This window comes from Cavia porcellus, unplaced genomic scaffold (genome assembly GCF_034190915.1).
Source record: "Cavia porcellus strain 051 isolate PalLab524CR breed Dunkin Hartley unplaced genomic scaffold, mCavPor4.1 scaffold_26, whole genome shotgun sequence".
Lineage (NCBI taxonomy): Eukaryota > Metazoa > Chordata > Mammalia > Rodentia > Caviidae > Cavia > Cavia porcellus.
The window spans coordinates 4,796,089-4,813,032 of record NW_026947509.1 but is presented as its reverse complement, the minus strand read 5'-3'; positions in this window follow the sequence as shown (position 1 = coordinate 4,813,032).

Genomic DNA, 16,944 nt, shown 5'->3' with positions numbered 1-16,944 from the left:
TCTTTATTTTGAGATAGGATCTTGCTAAGTTGCCCCAGGGTGGGGTCAATTTGTGATCCTCCTGCCTCACCTCCCAGAGTGCAGAGATTGCAAGTGTGAGCGTCACATCCAGCTTTATCAGGCTTTTCTATGTGCTCTACTAAACCATCCAGTGAAAGGAAGCTAGAAACTGGTGTCTAGAGTCTCAGTCTTCACTCTCGCCCTCTTCTGTCACAGCTCCTCCCTTAACAAATGCGGACTGAGCGCCAAAATGCCCCAGACATTGCGTTAGGTCTGAATGAAAACTAGAGTGATCGAGAACTCAAGTCCAAACATTAGACCCCGCTGAGGAAAAGCAGACAGTACATATACCCACAAACAAACAAAGCAGTGTAAGATGCAGAAGTGTTATGAAGGGTACAGGCCAGATCGGATGTCAATGCAGCAGTGCGAGTGCTGGGTAACGCAGCCAAGCAGGACATGGGAATCCTTCAAACCTAACTTGTTAGCAGATGAGAAGAATCACCCGAGCAGCCCCAGGTGAAGAAGAGAGCCACAGCTGGGCCCGCTGGAGGCCTGGCATGCACAGCGGGGCTGAGGTCTGACAAGCACGGAGGAGAGGCGGCAGACGGAGCAGATCGGCCCCTCTGCTGGTGCCTGAGACCAGAACATTCGCAGAGCCGCTCTGAGCCTCAGGCTCCCCAGTTCTGAAATGGGGATGCCACGCCTTCAGACTGCTAAGAGAATTCAAGTGAGATAACAGACACAAAACCACATGGACACATTTAAAACAGCGTGTGGACGCCTACACTGTTCCACAGTAAACTCATGCTCTCCATGGGTTCCCTGTCTAGCTGCCTTGAACCCCAGTATTCCGTATCTCACTAGCAAGTGTTATTTTTAGAGTATAAGAACATCCTTTCTAACCTTACTGCATGTCATTATTAGTAAGCTGTTAATTCAGCTCAGAAAATACCAAATAACCACTTCAGAGCACTGCACGATGCTAACAAGGGGAAGAAGGTGCCCAAAAAGACCAGGGTCATGGATATCAGAAACCAAACAGAAACAGTCAGGCCTTAATAGTAATATGATGAATTATGTTTTAATAATAATACAATGCGAAAATATTCTTTAAAGTACATATAAAATAACATCAATTTTTTAAAAACTGGAAACTATATCACATATTGCATTTGCATAGTAATGGAATATTCTGTTAGGTGTCAATACTTTGAAAATTAAATGTTTGCTGCTTAGATATATCCAATATTTATAGCAATAGCTTTATAGCAATAGCTTTTGAAGGAAAAAAAAGACCCTTTCTTACTGCCTCTAACACTAGGAGAGGCTTCCATTTTCACGGGCTATGGAATAATGGACTCTGGTGTCCTTTTAAATCTGAGCTCTTCCTTAAATTTTCCAAAAGGTTTCCTCCCACCAATCCAGGACTGAGGTCTTAGGAAGAGGTGGAAAAGAGGAGGAGAGCACTGTTTGCGACTCCACAGCAAGCTCTTGTACCCACTCACGGCAGGGCCAAAGTGGTCCTCTGCTGGGGACAGGCGGGACGCTGCCGAGTGTGGCCTGCCACCACCCTGACACTCACACTCCAGGGATGACGCGCACACAAACATCAAGAAGTGTTCTGCGTTTGTGGCTGACGTGCTTCATTTTTGTGGTAGGCAAACTGGGCAATGCTTCCACTCTCAAAGGTTGTTTTTCAAATTATGGGAGAAGATTCCCTCAAGACATTCACATCTGCGCAACCCAGCATAAACCTGCCTAGTGCAGACTGCATGGGCTCTGCGGGAAAATACAAGGGTATTCCTGATTTCTTTGCGAAGGGAAACAAATACACATGAGAATCATACAGGGCAGAATCTGATCTGGATGTAAAAATGCTTCTCTAAGGGACACAACACATTAGGCTGGAGGAAGCAGGGGAGGGAAGGGTTTCTGTGCAGCCTTCAAGGATCAATTAGCAGAAGGGAATTTCACAGCATGGGGGTGGGAACAAGAACACTGACTAGTGCTTTCCCAGTCACTGTTTTAGTATAAATTTCAAACAGGAGTTTCAAGAGATTTGCAAAGTAAACCAGCTAAGTTTAACACATTGAAAGCTACATTCATTCATTTTCCTTAGAAAAGGCTTGACCATGGGCAAGCTGTACTAAGAACTCTTCATCTGAAACCTAATCAAGTATTAGCTTTAGAAGCAGTCTAATTCCTGATAAAGTAATTAACTGAAAAAGCACTCAGCTCTGATGAATTCAACACTCATGCACGCATGCGTGCACACACACATGCACACACTCTAGCACACATGCAAAACCGCCACAGACTGTACTCTAATCTTCCACTAACACATGGGTTGATAACCTCTCTGGAGCTCCAGCAGAGAAGCACGGCGCCCAGGGCTACTCCTGCTCGGTGCACACCCTGCGCAGCCAGCCAGCTGCAGGAGGAGGCCTTCTTATCTGGATGCTCTGAGCGTTTACTCTAAGAACAAACAGCACCCAGCAAAACATCTCCCTGAGCAAGCTTTTAAGGAAAGATAAGAATGGGCAAGCAGTTCAGTCTTCAGGGTCATCTTGTGCAATGCTAAGCTTCCCAAATATTCCTTGGAAACAAAAGCAAATGAAAAGTAGTAATTAAATTAAAAAGCCAAAATCCTACTGTAATTATTTTATCATTAAAAATAGAATGTAATGCTTTTCTTTATAGCCACGATACAACAGATACCCTAACTAGAGTTGTAATCTTTTACTTAATGCATCAATATGGTTTCTTTCCTCAAAATAATCTTAAACACAGCTAGTAACCAAAGACAATAAATTACACGATTCCACTTACATGAGATGCCAGAATAGATGAATTAAATTAAGGATGGCCCAGGGCTACGGACGGCAGGGATGGGATGGGGAGAAAGGAATGACTGCTGTAGACACAGGGTTTCTTTTATATGATGAAAATGTCCTAAAATTGATGGTGGTGGTGGGTGCACAAGTGTCAGGGCGCTGAGAAACAGCCGCTTAGGCCCTTTGGGTCCTCATGGGCAGAAGACAGGCACACCCCAGGGGCAGGGACCCTGGCATCACAACAGCCCTGTGCCTTGAAGGGCCAGCCGGCATCACTCAGCACTAGGATGCCCTCCACTGTCCCTACAGGCCAAGCACTTGGTCCAGGGTCCCTTGGAGGTGGGCATCACCTGGGCATCACCTGTGTGGTTACCTACTGGACCTTCCGGGGTGAAGCTGCCTGTCAGGCCGGGAGACTGAACCTGGCTCACCTGAACTCTACACAGCGTGGCTCTGCACTCAGGGTCAAGTCTTCTTCGGGAATCAGGAACAGGATTATTTCTCGGTCGCCTGGGTGGCAGCCACTCATGTGCAGGCAAATTCATGGCATCTTCCTTTCAGCATATCAGGGTAATTTAAAAGGTGTTAGTTAAATATTACTTTATTTCACTGAAATCCAAGTTTGCTCTTTCTAACAAATCGGTCTGAGTGTCCACCTACCTCATTTTGTCTTCCAGTGTCACCGTACCAAGCACTCACATGAAAATACACACCAAACCACAAAGCCTTTCCTTTTCTCTCCCAGCTGGGGCATCCAATTGGTTTCTTCAGGATTCTGTGCAATGTGGAAGGTGCTGTGCTAGTGAATTTCACACAGGAGCTGCTCAAACCCCTGCTCCGGAGGGCCTCGCCTGATGCCGGGTACTCGGGGGCCGAGGCTCTGGTTCCTCACTCTGAGTTCTTGCAGGGCCCTGAAATGGAAGCCAGGATTCCTCTGGATGCTACGTACTATCCCCATGCAGCCTGTGATGGTTTCATTTGTGAGTGGGCACACTGCACTGAGGGTGAGATCAAATGTACATCACCTAAGCTTCCTAAAGCTTCCCCATTTCAGCAACTGGGGGAGAACCTTTCATTTACACAAAATAACCACGGCACTTCCTGTTCCAGAGCAAGGATCGGAAAGGTCCAGTGTAAAGGGCCAGATGGGAACTATTTTAGACTTTGTAATCCAAACAGTCTGTAGTTTTCTGACCTTTGTTCTAAAGGAAAAGAGAACAGAAGCTTCAGCTTCGCAGATGAGGGTTTAAGCAGCTGAGAGGTGGACTCGTTCTGATGTGGAACTGTCACTGCGCAGGAAAGAACTGACTTCATCCCTAAGCCTCCAGCAGCTCTGCAGCCCTGTTTGAGCGCGACCTCAGGACCAGTTCTCGGCTTCTCTGACCGCACAGGGAAGCCCCTCAGAGACAGGAAAGGGAGAACCCCGGCTTGGAACTTTCAATTCTGTCTCTGGACAACTCAGTGCAGTTAGCCTGGCCCCAAATTCAGAAATGATGAGTGGAAAAGTGCCCCAAAACATGTATTCAGGATAAAAATTTCAAGTCTGAAATGGGGAAGCTGGAACTGAGTGAGGCAGACAAAGCCAGTCAAATGCACAGATGTAAAGAAAACTGTTGGGCTTATGTTGTATCACACAGAACCATGCTGACCCGTTTGCTCATAAAATACCAGAGGGCTTGAAATGCATGCTTTTTTACCTCAGGAGCAGACTTCTGTGCATTCAGTGGCAGGGTGGATGGGCAGGGGCCAGGCCAGCTGAGACCAGAGGTACTGGGACCGGCCGTGTGGCAAGCACAGATGTCCCAGCCATGACGGGGTGAGCGCTGCATGACCCTGACACTGCTTCAGTCTGAAGAGGACATAAACCAGATGGGTTGCTGCAGGCGAAGCCCAAGCACAGAAGGACCGAGCACAGGGACAGGGTCTGCATGGCACGAGGGCGGCAGGCAAAGCCTGGGCAAGATGGATAGGGAGACCGCAGAAGAGACACGGAGGCCTGAGGCAGGAAGGGGCTGCGCTCATGGGAGTGGGTGGAGGCTGTGGCCCTTGCAGGTGCCACCCCCTCAAGCTGGGTGTCCAGCTGTGGTCAGGATAGAGGGGGGGACACAAAGCTCCCGGGGGACTGAGTGCCCCCAAATCACCCCACGAGGCTGAACCCTTGATTTATGAACTCGCTGTGTCCCACAGCTGCTGTAGCTCAAGTTGTCAGCTGGAGGCTCAGGCTCCGCTGTGGCCTTCGGTGTCCCTGCCCTGTACACAGGTAGATCTGAGTGTGCTGAGCACACCAACCCAGGATCTCCCACCTAACCCACACAGGAAGGGATGTTGTCATGCAGCTCCCAGAACTCCTAATGGTTAAATCTGTATCTCAGGCCATCTGGAGGCACAAGTGGAGGCACTGGCGTCCTAACTCAAGACTTTGGTCATAAATTAGAACTAAAATTCTGGTCATAACCCAAGTTGCTCATCCGCCAGAGTGGCGGGAACTTAAGGGTCCACTGTACAGCGTAGGCGGACTTCTACGACTAGTTCCACCAGGAGACACGTTCCTGCTTAAAAACCACGACACTATGTCACCAGTGATGGCCACAGGGCTTCAGTTACATGAGTAAAACATTAAAAACCCCCACAAAACCAAACCAAACCATATGAAATGCTTGGTCAGTGAGGCTGGGAGCGTAGCACAGTGACAGAGCCCATGCTTAGCATGCCTGGGGCCCTGGGGCCTCTCCTAGCACCCAAACACAAGCAACACACAACATCCTGACATGTGCAGCACATGAAAAGGACAGGAACCAGGTAAGAACAGTGGAGTTTCGCCATGTCACACAATTAGGAAACACACAGGCCGCGATCATGTGGATCGACTGTAGAAAGGTGGAAGTTTGTCTGAGCCTAGCAGTGACTTAGGACCTGAGCCAGGAAGGATGCCCAGCTTTAACCTCTCGGGCATCTTGGGAAGGGACAGGGCCACACCCACAGCCCAGAGCTGCGGAATTGTTCCAGAGACTACAGGGAGAAGTCTGAAGATAGACCCTGAGGTGCCCCCTGGCCAGAAGCACCTCGCCTTCCTGTGCCGTGGTTCTGAGCCACCGCAGCTGTGTCCACTCAGGCCTGGACTTGGCACATCTTCCTGGTGATGCAGGGTTTGCAAGTTTGCTGCATGCAGGTTTTAGGGCTGGAGGCTTCTACCAAGATCCCAGGGAAAGCCTAGGGTGCGAGCCCCGAGAGTGTTCCAGACAGGGTGACGAGTGGGCCCGAGCACGTTCTCTAATCCTCCTCAGGACAACAGTGCTCTAATGCTCTAATGCTCCCTGACAGCAATGGGGCTAGAAACAAATTCAAATTTCAAAACAAATATTACGGCAGGACTAGGATCTGGGGTATGGGTATGGTACTGGGCAGCCTAGGATTCTCCCTGTGAGCTAGGTCAGGCTGCACACTCCTGGGCTCCAGGAAAAACAGACCAGCTGCACATCGTGTACACATTTAACGCACACACATGTGTAGTGCAGGCCCACATACCCAGTAAGTGGGGCGCCTCCCAGGACTGTGATTGCACAGAACCCCAAGCACAAGTGCTGTTTGTGGATTAGATGGTGTCTTCAGGCTCTGGGAACTTAGGAGACAGGAGTGGGGTGGGAGCCCTGATCACGATCCTTTGCCTTTTGGTCTGTATTTCCCTTCCCATCTCAGGACCAAAGTAGCCTCATTGGGCTCTGTACCCTCACATCTGTTTCCCACACCCGTGGAATCTGACCTGAGTGCCGGAGTAGAACCCAGCCCAGCTCTCACTCTGCTGGGAATGAACAGGATCAGCAGGTCTGAGGAACCGGGCCCCAGGAGTGGAAGCCAAGCCCCAGGCCCTGCACTGGAGGCTATAGCTGGCCCCTGAGGGAAGACCCCGCTGAGACTCACCAGTGCAAACCCGCACAGCTAGGACTCACAGAAATGTGGGCAGCCCGGTGAGGGGTCCCCTTTGGAAGGCTGCTTGGCTGGTGGGGTGGCTGGGTTCCCAGAGTTGCGCAATCACTGCAGGGAGTCCCAGCTACAATCTAATCTGACCATTCCACCGATAGGGAGAGCTCGATGCCCTCCTGCTCACAACAGCACCGAGCTGCAACTGCATTTCCAGTACACCCAAAAAACGGAATGCAGAACCCAAATCCAGCACACCATGTCTGCAGCAGTAAAGGTGGGGACAGCCCCAGGGTCGCCAAGGAAGAATAAACAAGTAAATTTGGTGTACTTACAAAGGATTATGACTTAGCTAAAATTCCAAAGGCTACAAAATAATGAACACGGACAACACTTCAGGTGTAATCAACAAAACACAAAACACATAGCATAAGAGGCCCTTTATATGGAGTAGCCATTGTATTTCTTCTTTTTCTTCTTTTTGGAGTCGGGAATTGAACTGGGGCCGCATACAGACTAAGCACACACTCCACCACCAAACTTCCCACCCTTATACCAGGTTTCTAGCCTGGAAAAACTCACAGAGGCAGGAGAACTTACAGGGCAGGAGAGGCAGGGCTGGAGGAGGGAGGGTCTGAGGGCTGTGACTGTGGAGGTCGGATCTACGTGTACCCTGGTTCTGCGGCAGGCAGAACAGCACAATCCCTGTGGCCTGGGCATATGGCCAGACTTGCTGTGACGATAATAAGCTGGAGCAGGACTGGTCCCTTCCACCAAGGGGTTCACGCTGCTACCACCAGCCACTAGCACAGCAGGCTCCTGCCTTGACCAGAGACACAGCGCCACAGGCAGCCGCTGTACCCTGAGCCTCTGCCCCATGTGTCCCTCAGCCCACAAATACCCCAGCGGGCCAGGGTCTCTGTGCTCACAGGATGTCTGGGCCCAGCTCTGGGGTGGCTGTGGTTGCTATGGACTCTGCAGTAGCGATGCCCAGCAGCCCCAGGGGCAGTGGATGTCCTGGGTCCCCCAGTTCCCGTCAGCAGCTCCATGGGGCTGGCAGCATACTCCTCCTGGAGGGCCACTGAGCGGGGCCAGGGGACAGAGTGTGCCAGGCTCTGCATCCGCAGGCTCACCTCCGTGGAGTCTGCTGGCCTTGGACAGGAAATCTGCATCCACATGGAGGCTTCTGGCTGCACACGCCCAGCCTTCCCTGCTGTCACCATCCCCTAAATGATAGAGCACCTGGCTCCTCACAGCCTTTTCTCCACAAGCAAACTGTGGCAGTGTGAGCTGTGCAGGAGACTCAGCACTTCACAGATACAGGGCTCTGGGGACCCTGGGCTGCCCTGCCCAGCCCCTCACCTCAGGTCCTGCAGATGCCCTTTTACCTCGCTTTTCACAGCAAGGGACAAGGCGAGAGGGAACATGGTTCTATTGCACCTGGTGTCCTCCTCTGCTGACACAGGGTCAGGGTCCCTCACTCGCCATCCCGAGGGCCCCGAAGTGTCCCCTGGCCCCCATGAGTGGGTCATGTGCCCTGGGACACCTCCGCCTCTAAAGGGCTGAGCCCCGTCCACAGGGCCCAGCTACCCTGCTTTGCTGGTCCCACAGGCCCCTGTGTGGGCCCTTGCCTCCCCTCATCCAGCCCTCCTGGGGCCTCTCCCCAGCCTTCTTCCTGTGCCTTTAGCCTCGGGCTCATCCTACTCTGCAGCCTGGGCTTGTTTCTGCACAACTCCCACAAGCCCCTCCTCTCACTGCCGTGGGCCACTGCACCCAGGCACAGATCCCTCACCTGCCCCTTGGTCTCAGCCCCTCGGGCGGCTGCCCGATCCTGCCTCTGGGAGGACAGCAAGGCTGCCTGGGCTTGGACCTGGGGCTGCCTGAGTTGAGACAGTGATGCCCGCAGAGGGCTCAGGGTCGCAGGCAGCATCGTCATGAGCACCCCTATGGGTACAGCTGGAGGAGGGTGACCAGCGCCAGACCTCAGCTCGTGGGTCCCAGGCGCTCATGGAAGTGGCAGACTCCAGGCTCTGTGCCTTCTGTCTGCACACGCCCGACCTGCACAGGACTCCAGGGCTGAGCATGCCTGTCACACGCAGTCAGCAAGTAGTACAGCCCTTACTCATGAGCACAGTGGGGCACGGAGGCAGCAGGAGGGATGCCAAGGCCTTGCCAGCCAGCGCAGGCCCAGGCTGGACACTGCAGCAGGCTGTGTGAGTGAGTCTCCTGACACCAGATCTCCCTGTTTGGTCCCCTCTGGCCAGCTGCCATGTCTCACCAGCACCGGGATGTGCTGTGTGGCCAAGGGTCCTGAGTGGTCTGCTCACATCCCTCTGTGTTCCGTCTCCTGCCTGGACCTCTGAAGCAATTCCGCTTGGGTCTCCCAGGGTGTATGTCAGGGTCTGGATCTCTAGTGTCCCCAAAGCTTGGTCCTAGCCTATGGCGCATAGTTGTGGAGGTGATAGGAACTTTAGGAGGTGGGGCCTGGTGGGAGGAAGTGAGGTATGCGGTGGCATGGGATCCCGGCTGCTCCCTGACACTCTCTCTGCTTCCTGGCCAACTCTGCCACATGCTCTGCCCATCATGAGCAGCCTCTAGTGATTGGCCCAAGAACCAGAGACTGAATCCTCGGGAACCATGAGCTACAACCTTAGCTGATGAGCTCAGTATTCTGTCCCAGTGACCAGCACAGTGTGTGTCACCGTGACACAGCCTTCACTGTTTTCTCCAGGGACCTTCTCAGAGCACAGTCTGGACCAGAAAACTCTTCACCAGCGGCTGCTGCCCACAGAGGTGGAGCCCTCAGGAAAACTCAGGGCTGTCCCCTTCAAATTGTAACCTGCTTTATAACGGTCACTTAGGAATGAGTACTCCACAAAGAGGAACAACCGGCCCACTTTCCCGGCCACATCTGCACTGCCTTCCTGTCATTGTTCCATTCCAGAGAGACTGCAGCAGGCTCAGGACGTGGCCTCCACCTGATCTCTGTGCTGAGCTGGCCCTGGCTCCCCTGGCCCAGTTTCCTTGTGGGCTGCCTCTGAGCCGGCCCGCCCACCGCAGCCCTCACCTCTCTGCAGGCCCCGGTTAATCCATCTGAGAGAGTGGGTGTCATTACCCTGCCTTCCCCCTTAGACCGTAAATCTTGAGGGCGGGACCTCATTTTATTCAGGATGATCTCCATGATACTTAAGCACCCCAGCAATGTCCCCTTCACACTTTGAAGAAGATGAGATTTTCTCAGGAGCACTTACCTCCTCGTCCTGTCCCAGGGCACTGTTGCTAAGTTCCCCTCATTCTGGGGTGGAGGACCCTGGTGGTCCAGGTGCAGTTCCCCAGAGCCTCTGCAGAACTAGGAGTCAATACGTTTCTGTGGTGAGGCAGGAGAAGTGGTTTCCTGAGGGAGAAGAAGAAATTAAGTGAGCAGAAGAAGCAGAAAACACGACACAGGCACCTGTGTGGGCCACAGGGCTTTCCCTCAGACAGGTCTCTGTTATAGGGATTTTTACAAGGTCAAGACCATTTTGTAAATTGAGGCACACAGGGCATCAGGTGAAGGCGCCAGAGGAATCTGCCTGAGAATGTAGTATCCAGGACCTTCTAGCAGATGGTATCTTTCCTCCTCGCGGCTCTAGGAAGTGAAAAGGAAGCTTCTTCCAGGCACCCAGATGTCTGTTGCCACATTTCTGTGACCATTTGGTTCCTAAGGACTCAAGGCGAAGATGAGGACAATCCTGCATCTCCAGCTCCAGGGAGCAGAGTGCCTGCTGGCTCAGGAGTCTCGCAGGTCTGGGGACAGAGCTCTCAGGTCACCAGCAGAGCCCTACACTGTCAAGGCAATACCAGGTAAAAGCAGAGGTGAGCAGTGAGTGTGGGCTAACATGACTGACCCCTCTGGTGTCCGCGCTCTGCACAGCCAGACTTGCAGGTGCATGGAAACAGAACGGGAAGGCCAGCCCTGGCCCAGGACAGGCATCACCTCCTTGCAGATCAGAGGCCTGCACGACCAGCTCTGCTTCAGGCAACGGACTTGGAAAGCGCCTTGCTTTGCTCAGAGCTAAGGATGTCCAGGGGTGACCTGTGCCGTCATCTTGGTGCCTGGAGCTGTCAGATGACAGCTAAGCCTGTGTGCCTCGTCACTCATATATGGGGCCTGGTGTGTACTTCCCAAGCCTCCTCTGGGACCCTTGGACCCTTCCCAAAATCTAGCCCCACGGCCCCTTACCATGGCTGAGCATGGCCTTTGGGGAAACCCTTGACCACCATTTTTTGACTCTGACGGTCAGGTGAAGTGAGACAGAGGAGTCTCAGACACACAGCTTGGAGCCCAGATCCTCTGAGTGACCGATCAAACCACACAGGTGTGCTCCAAAGCTGTGAGCCAGCATCTCAGACCACACAGTGTCCAGACAGCACCTTGAGGACTGGGCCATCTGAAGGTCACAGAGTCACACTGCCTGTTGGTGCACAGGGCTGGACCTATGTGTTCCTCACACTGGGGACCCAGGCAACCTGCAGCTGGGAGGAAGGCAGAGTCCTGGGCCATCCTTGCTGTGACAGTCCATCCCAGACCTTGCTTGGTCCCAAGCCCACCTGGCCCCTCAAAAACGCCTTTCCCCACCACCCCTAGAAGCCCAGCTGCTAGACAGTCTCTACACAGGACACATCTTTCCTCCTTTCCAACAGCTTAGTCCAGACAATGCGCCTGTTGGCTCCTGTTAAGTGCTCTCAGTAGAGGCGCCATTCTTCGGCAGGTGCTCTGGCTCCCGGGACAGGGCTCCTCATAGGCGCTGTGGGCCCGGGAAGTGGCTCCAGGTATGCGCTCCGGGACCCGGGGTAGGTGCTACGGGCAGACGCTCTAGTCCGGGGAAGGGGCTCCAGATAGGTGCTGCGTGCGCTGGGCAGATATTGAGCGATCCGAGGAGATGTTCCCGGAAGGTGTTACAGGCTAGGCACGCGCGGGATGACCAGATCCTGCAGGCATGGCCAGCGTCCCGCCTAGGGGACAGGATGTCGCTGACCTGGACTCACCACTGCCAGTCAGTTCAGCCCTGTGCCTCCAAGGTGTGCACAGACCTGGGCCACTGGAGTCTCTGCCCCCTGCTGTGAGGGCCCGCCCACACGCCCGGAGGGCTGTGCACCCCAGGCCAAGGGCGCTCACCTCCGGGATCCAGACCCGCCGCCTTCCTGGCTCTCGTCTACCCCGCAGCCGCAGACCCGGAGCTCCAGAGAGACCCCGGTCCGCCCGGGTCCCTCCACCTCGCCCCCAGCCCCCGCCGCGTCTCCAGCCTGGTCCTCCTCGCCGGCCTCTTTGCAGCAGGACTATAACCCAGAGAGGGAGACCATGAGCGGCCGCGGTTTTCAGTATGTTACACAACAGCAGAAAATGAACAGCAGGCAGCCCGTGACCTCAGGGTGGACCTCCTGGTCCACCGAACGGAACAGGTGTGGTCCGGCTGGACGAGGTCAGTGCCTCTCCGAACACCTGGTTTGGCCAGATCCCGAGGACCACAGCTACCATCCCCACCACCGGCTCATCTGCGACTGCTTCCTCCTGTCCTCAGGGCCCAGGGACTCCAGAGCCCTTTCCAGAGTTCCCTGTCTTCCTCTGTGTCCCCCAGTCAGTGACCAGGACTCGGACACTCTGAGTCCACCCACAGTGCTTGGGGGCATGGGCAGAGACATGAATTTTGCGGTGCTACCGCTCTGTCAGATAATTGGGAGACTGGAATCACCCGTGGGTGACTTGGTCACCCCGCGCTGGGGGCCACCACGGATGGCTATCGAGGGTCTGCCCTGGTGCCCGAGGAGTGAGTCATCTCTGGTGGGCTCTCGAGTGGGTACAGAGGGCTGTGTGAGGGCCCCATGATCAGGAGGGCCCTGGGGTGTGGGAGGCCTGGGTGACCCGGTGTACAGCTAGGCTCCCGAGGCTGCCGCAGCCTCTGCCTGGAAGCTGCCAGCCCCTCTTCTGGTGCTGGATGCAGATTCTGTCCCTGTGAGAAGTCGCCTCCTCTGCTTCTCTTCTTCCCTTTCTCTGCCCTCTCATCTTTGCCAAAGCAGTGCAAAGCTTTTCATCTGCAGGGCTGCATGGCCACACCTCACCGGCACCCTTTGGCCCCAGCAGCCACGGCTTCTCCCAAACCCTTACCTGGCTCCCACGGCCTCTTTTCGGGAGGGATTCGAGTTACCCCTCCAGCCAGGTGCTGACCTTCCAGGCTCCCTGTCCTAGGGCGAGGCGCAGATCTTCAGCTGAGCTTCCTGGCTGCCACGACCCCAGTGCCAGGAGGCCGGGGCTATGCTTCCCTCCTCAGCCAGCCTCCTCTGCAGCCTGGCCTCAAGGGGGTGTCAGAGCTGCCTTTGGGAAAATACTCTCCCAGCCCTGGAGCTCCCTGGGTGAGCGACACCTCCTGATTTGGGACTTGGGGCTGGGTGCACCATGTTCCCAGTGCGTGGGGTGCTGCAGGCTTGGGGGACTCAAGCCCACCACGCCTGCCTGCCTGGCAGCCCCCGACCCGTGTCCTCTGGTTCTCCCCCCTCAGCTCTGGCTTCTGCATGCTGACTGGGTACGCAGGACACGGTGGTGGTGGGAATGGTTTTGCTCTCAGCCTTTGGCCTCATTCCTCCCACTTCCTACCCCACCCTGCCCCTGCCTGACCTTTCCATCACAGCCCCTTAGGAGGCCCAGAAGCTTTACCTTCTCTCTTCGGTTAGTTCCATCGCTACCTCTGTGGCAGGTGCTACGTGTGTGTACCAGGCTTTGTGGTGGCCCACACGGAAGCTGCTTGATGACTGACAGACACAGGGGTGTGTCCAGCCCTGCCACACTTCTCTCAGTCACCTCGGTATCCCATCAGGGCTGCCCTGGCCCAAGCCCTCCTGTCCTCATCACCTGCCTAGCACTTACTGGTGAATCCACTTGAGAAGAGCCAGCTAAGTCTGCACACAGAGCCTCTACTCTCTTAGGTCTTCACTGGGTGACCTTGGATGAGGCTTTTGTTCTCACTGGGCCTGGCAAAGGTAATTATCATTTTATCAGACTGTGATCAGGATTAGAACAACACAGTGGATGTGGATTAATCAGGGCCCCTGGAGACATGGACCCTGGACATGGACCCTGGACAGGACATGGACAGAGGAGAGGACACTGGGGACAGAGGTCTGCCATGTGCCCTTCACAAGATGTCTCCAGGGGAGGCTTCAGGGGCCTAACAGTGAGCTCGAAGTCTCAGGCAAGGGCCACCAGTGCAGGACCTGGGGCCCAAGGGCCAAGAACTGGGGGTTCTGCTCAGGACAAGGCAGGGGTCCTGGCCGAGGGGGAGAGAGGAAGAGAGGTGTTTAGCTTCCCCCACATTTCTGTGCTGTCTCCCTGGCCCCCAGAAGTGCCCTCCAGGCCGGGTGAGGCTGGTTTCCTCCTCTTGCGGAGTCTGCTCCATGCCAAGACCCTGGTCCAGGCTGAGGACCCTGCTGCCTCTGTCGCAGTCGGGCTGGGTTAGTGAGGGACGCTAGCATTGGCCACACAGGAGCACAGACATGCATGCTGGGGTTCCTGCCCCCAATCCCTGTGCCCGGCACCCCTGAAGTCTCTGCAGAGTCCAGTGCTGTGAGGCCCCAGCCCAGTTCCTGCTCCCTATCGCTGTCACTAAGAAAGACCATCCTTGTTCTGCCCACCAGATTTCCTGTCACCATCGGGAAGCAGCTGTGGATTCCGGGCTTCCCAGCCTGTCCTCCTGCTGGACCATATCTCCCTCTACCCTTTTGCCTCCTCCTTGGGGTCTGGTCCACTGCTGACTGTTTGTGTTCAGTGTCTTGTAATCCACAAACGAGCCCCCAAGCTCAAGTTTAAAAAATAAGACAGAAACATATTTTAAAAAGCAGCGCTGATTTATTTTACCCTGGGCCCAGCGACACAGTGCAGCTGCAGACTACAAAAGCTGTGTCCTTCCTCTCCACTTGCCGACCCTCCCAGTACCTATTACAGCTCCCAAAGTAAAGGTCTTGGGCGTGGACCAGGAAATAGGCTAATGGGGAAGATCCTGTTTTCCTCAGCAGAGAATAGAGGAGTCTAGCGCAATTAAAAACCTTTGTTTCCCTTAGGAGAGGACAGGGAAGTCTCACAGGAATTTACAATTCTTTACAGAGGAGAGCATTGATTAACATATCAATTAGGTCACCCAGAGGGAGAAGGGGGAAGGGAAACATATATACAGTATGGCCACATTACAGGTATTTTGGTATAATACAAATGTAATGAAGCTATTTTTTCTAGAGTACAACAAGTGGTAATTATTTGTAGTGTAAACTTTTTGTGTGTATGGTGCTGGGTGGAACCCAGAGCCTTTGCCCTGAGCTACACTCACAGCCTATTTATCATCTTTTAAGACAGGCTCACACTAAGTTGCCAAGTGGCCTAGCCTGGCATTGGAACATACAGCTTCCTGCCTCAGCCTCCAAGAATGCTAGATTACAAGTGTGCATCACCATACCTGGCTTGCTGTACACATTCTTAAGCTATGATGGCCCCTGTGGCTGTGGGGCTGTCGAGGCCAGCTGAGGGGCTTCCTGTCTCTGTCCCCTGCCTCTCACCCCACACCAGATCATCATGCACAGCCAGGCTCGCCGAGACCCTGCTGTCACTCCTGTGATCCAGTCCTGCTGCCTGTGCCTTGAAAGAGTTTTGGCCCAGACAGGACACTGTAGCCGGTGAAGCATTGGCGGAACCAAGGAGCTCCTATCTTCCCTGCCCCTAGGAATTTACCTATGGTGCCAAACAAAGACCAATGGGCTACCTGTGCATCCCTAACGCCCCTTTAGGTTCCACACCAAACCTAGGTTACTTATATGCCCCCACACCTCGTGTTCCCCAGAGAGAAAGCCAAACTCCAGTGGTGGTGGGGGGGGTTGTTTTCTCTCTCTGCATTCTCAGAATAAAGGCCTCTTTTGTTTTATACTTCTCATCTTTTGGACGCACTGTATAATCTTATCATGCCTCAAGATGGTTCTTTGTGATTCTATTTAGAGCTGTGAGTGCTAAGCTCAGACCTGGTCATTGTGGAGAGATGGAAAGTTCCATAGAGGAAGGAAGGAGAGAGAGGGGGAGGTCACCAAGGTCACCCACCCAGCAGGGACCACTCACGTCCTGGAGGTTCCACCTAGGCTGGTTGCCATGGGTATGCCGAAGGCTGTAGTCATGTTTCTCTGTGATTTTACTTGGCTATAACTGTGGATATGCAGCTGTAGCAGTTCTGAGCAGAGAAGCAATGTGCTACCCAGAGCTCTGCCCTCTGCTGTCTGCTGTGACACCCACAGGCACCCACGCCGGTGCTGCCGAGAGCCCTGCTGTTCAGTGCTGTGAGGACACCTCAGAGTGTACAGAAATGTCTCTGGAAGCCAAGCAGGAGTACCCTCATCACATCCATCTGTCACATGGCCTCTGGCCCGGCTCCTACCTGGGCAGTGGCCCCAGAGCTGTGAGGAGAGCGGTGCACTCTGTGAGGACAGATCTGGGCCAGAACAGTTTGGTCCAATCCCCAAGTCATGCTGGCCAACCTCCCTGCCTCAGTTTGTTGTAACCTAGTTCTAACCAATGTGCCTCCTTTCTGTTCTATATGTGCTGTTTCAATAGAGATTAAAATTCCATCTCGAGTAAAGACTTAAATTTCAGCTCTTTGTAAATCCTCCTCCCCTCCCCATTCTTTTTAGGTTAAGTCTTCATTTCCCGTAAAAGCTTTAAGTTTCAGTTCCTTGTAATCCCCCCCCCATCCTATCTGTAATACAATATGCTGTCCTTAAGAAATGTTTAACTACAAGGAAGTTACAGGAGATACCAAGAAGCCCAGATGCTATCAAACTGGGTCAAAGTTCATAACATTCCTGTGGTTTTCAGCTTTAAAACCCAACCCTTTTAGCTGTAAGGCATGCAGTCTCCATATTGGCTCCTGGAGGCTGTGTCACCAGGCCTGGCCTAAAATAAAGCCTTTGCTACCCAAATTTTAATTTCTTGCTTCCTTGGGTTTTATTCCGGGGTCTGAGCTATCACATTTGGGGGCTCGTCCGGGATAGAAGCCAGACCCCTGACTCAACTCTGAACACTTAAAAGTAAGTACTCTGGAGGGATTAATTAGACCACGATCAGTTCGCACTTTGGGAGGGGACACCTTCAATTTGGGGAGTGGGAACCTCCTGAAGACAGAAT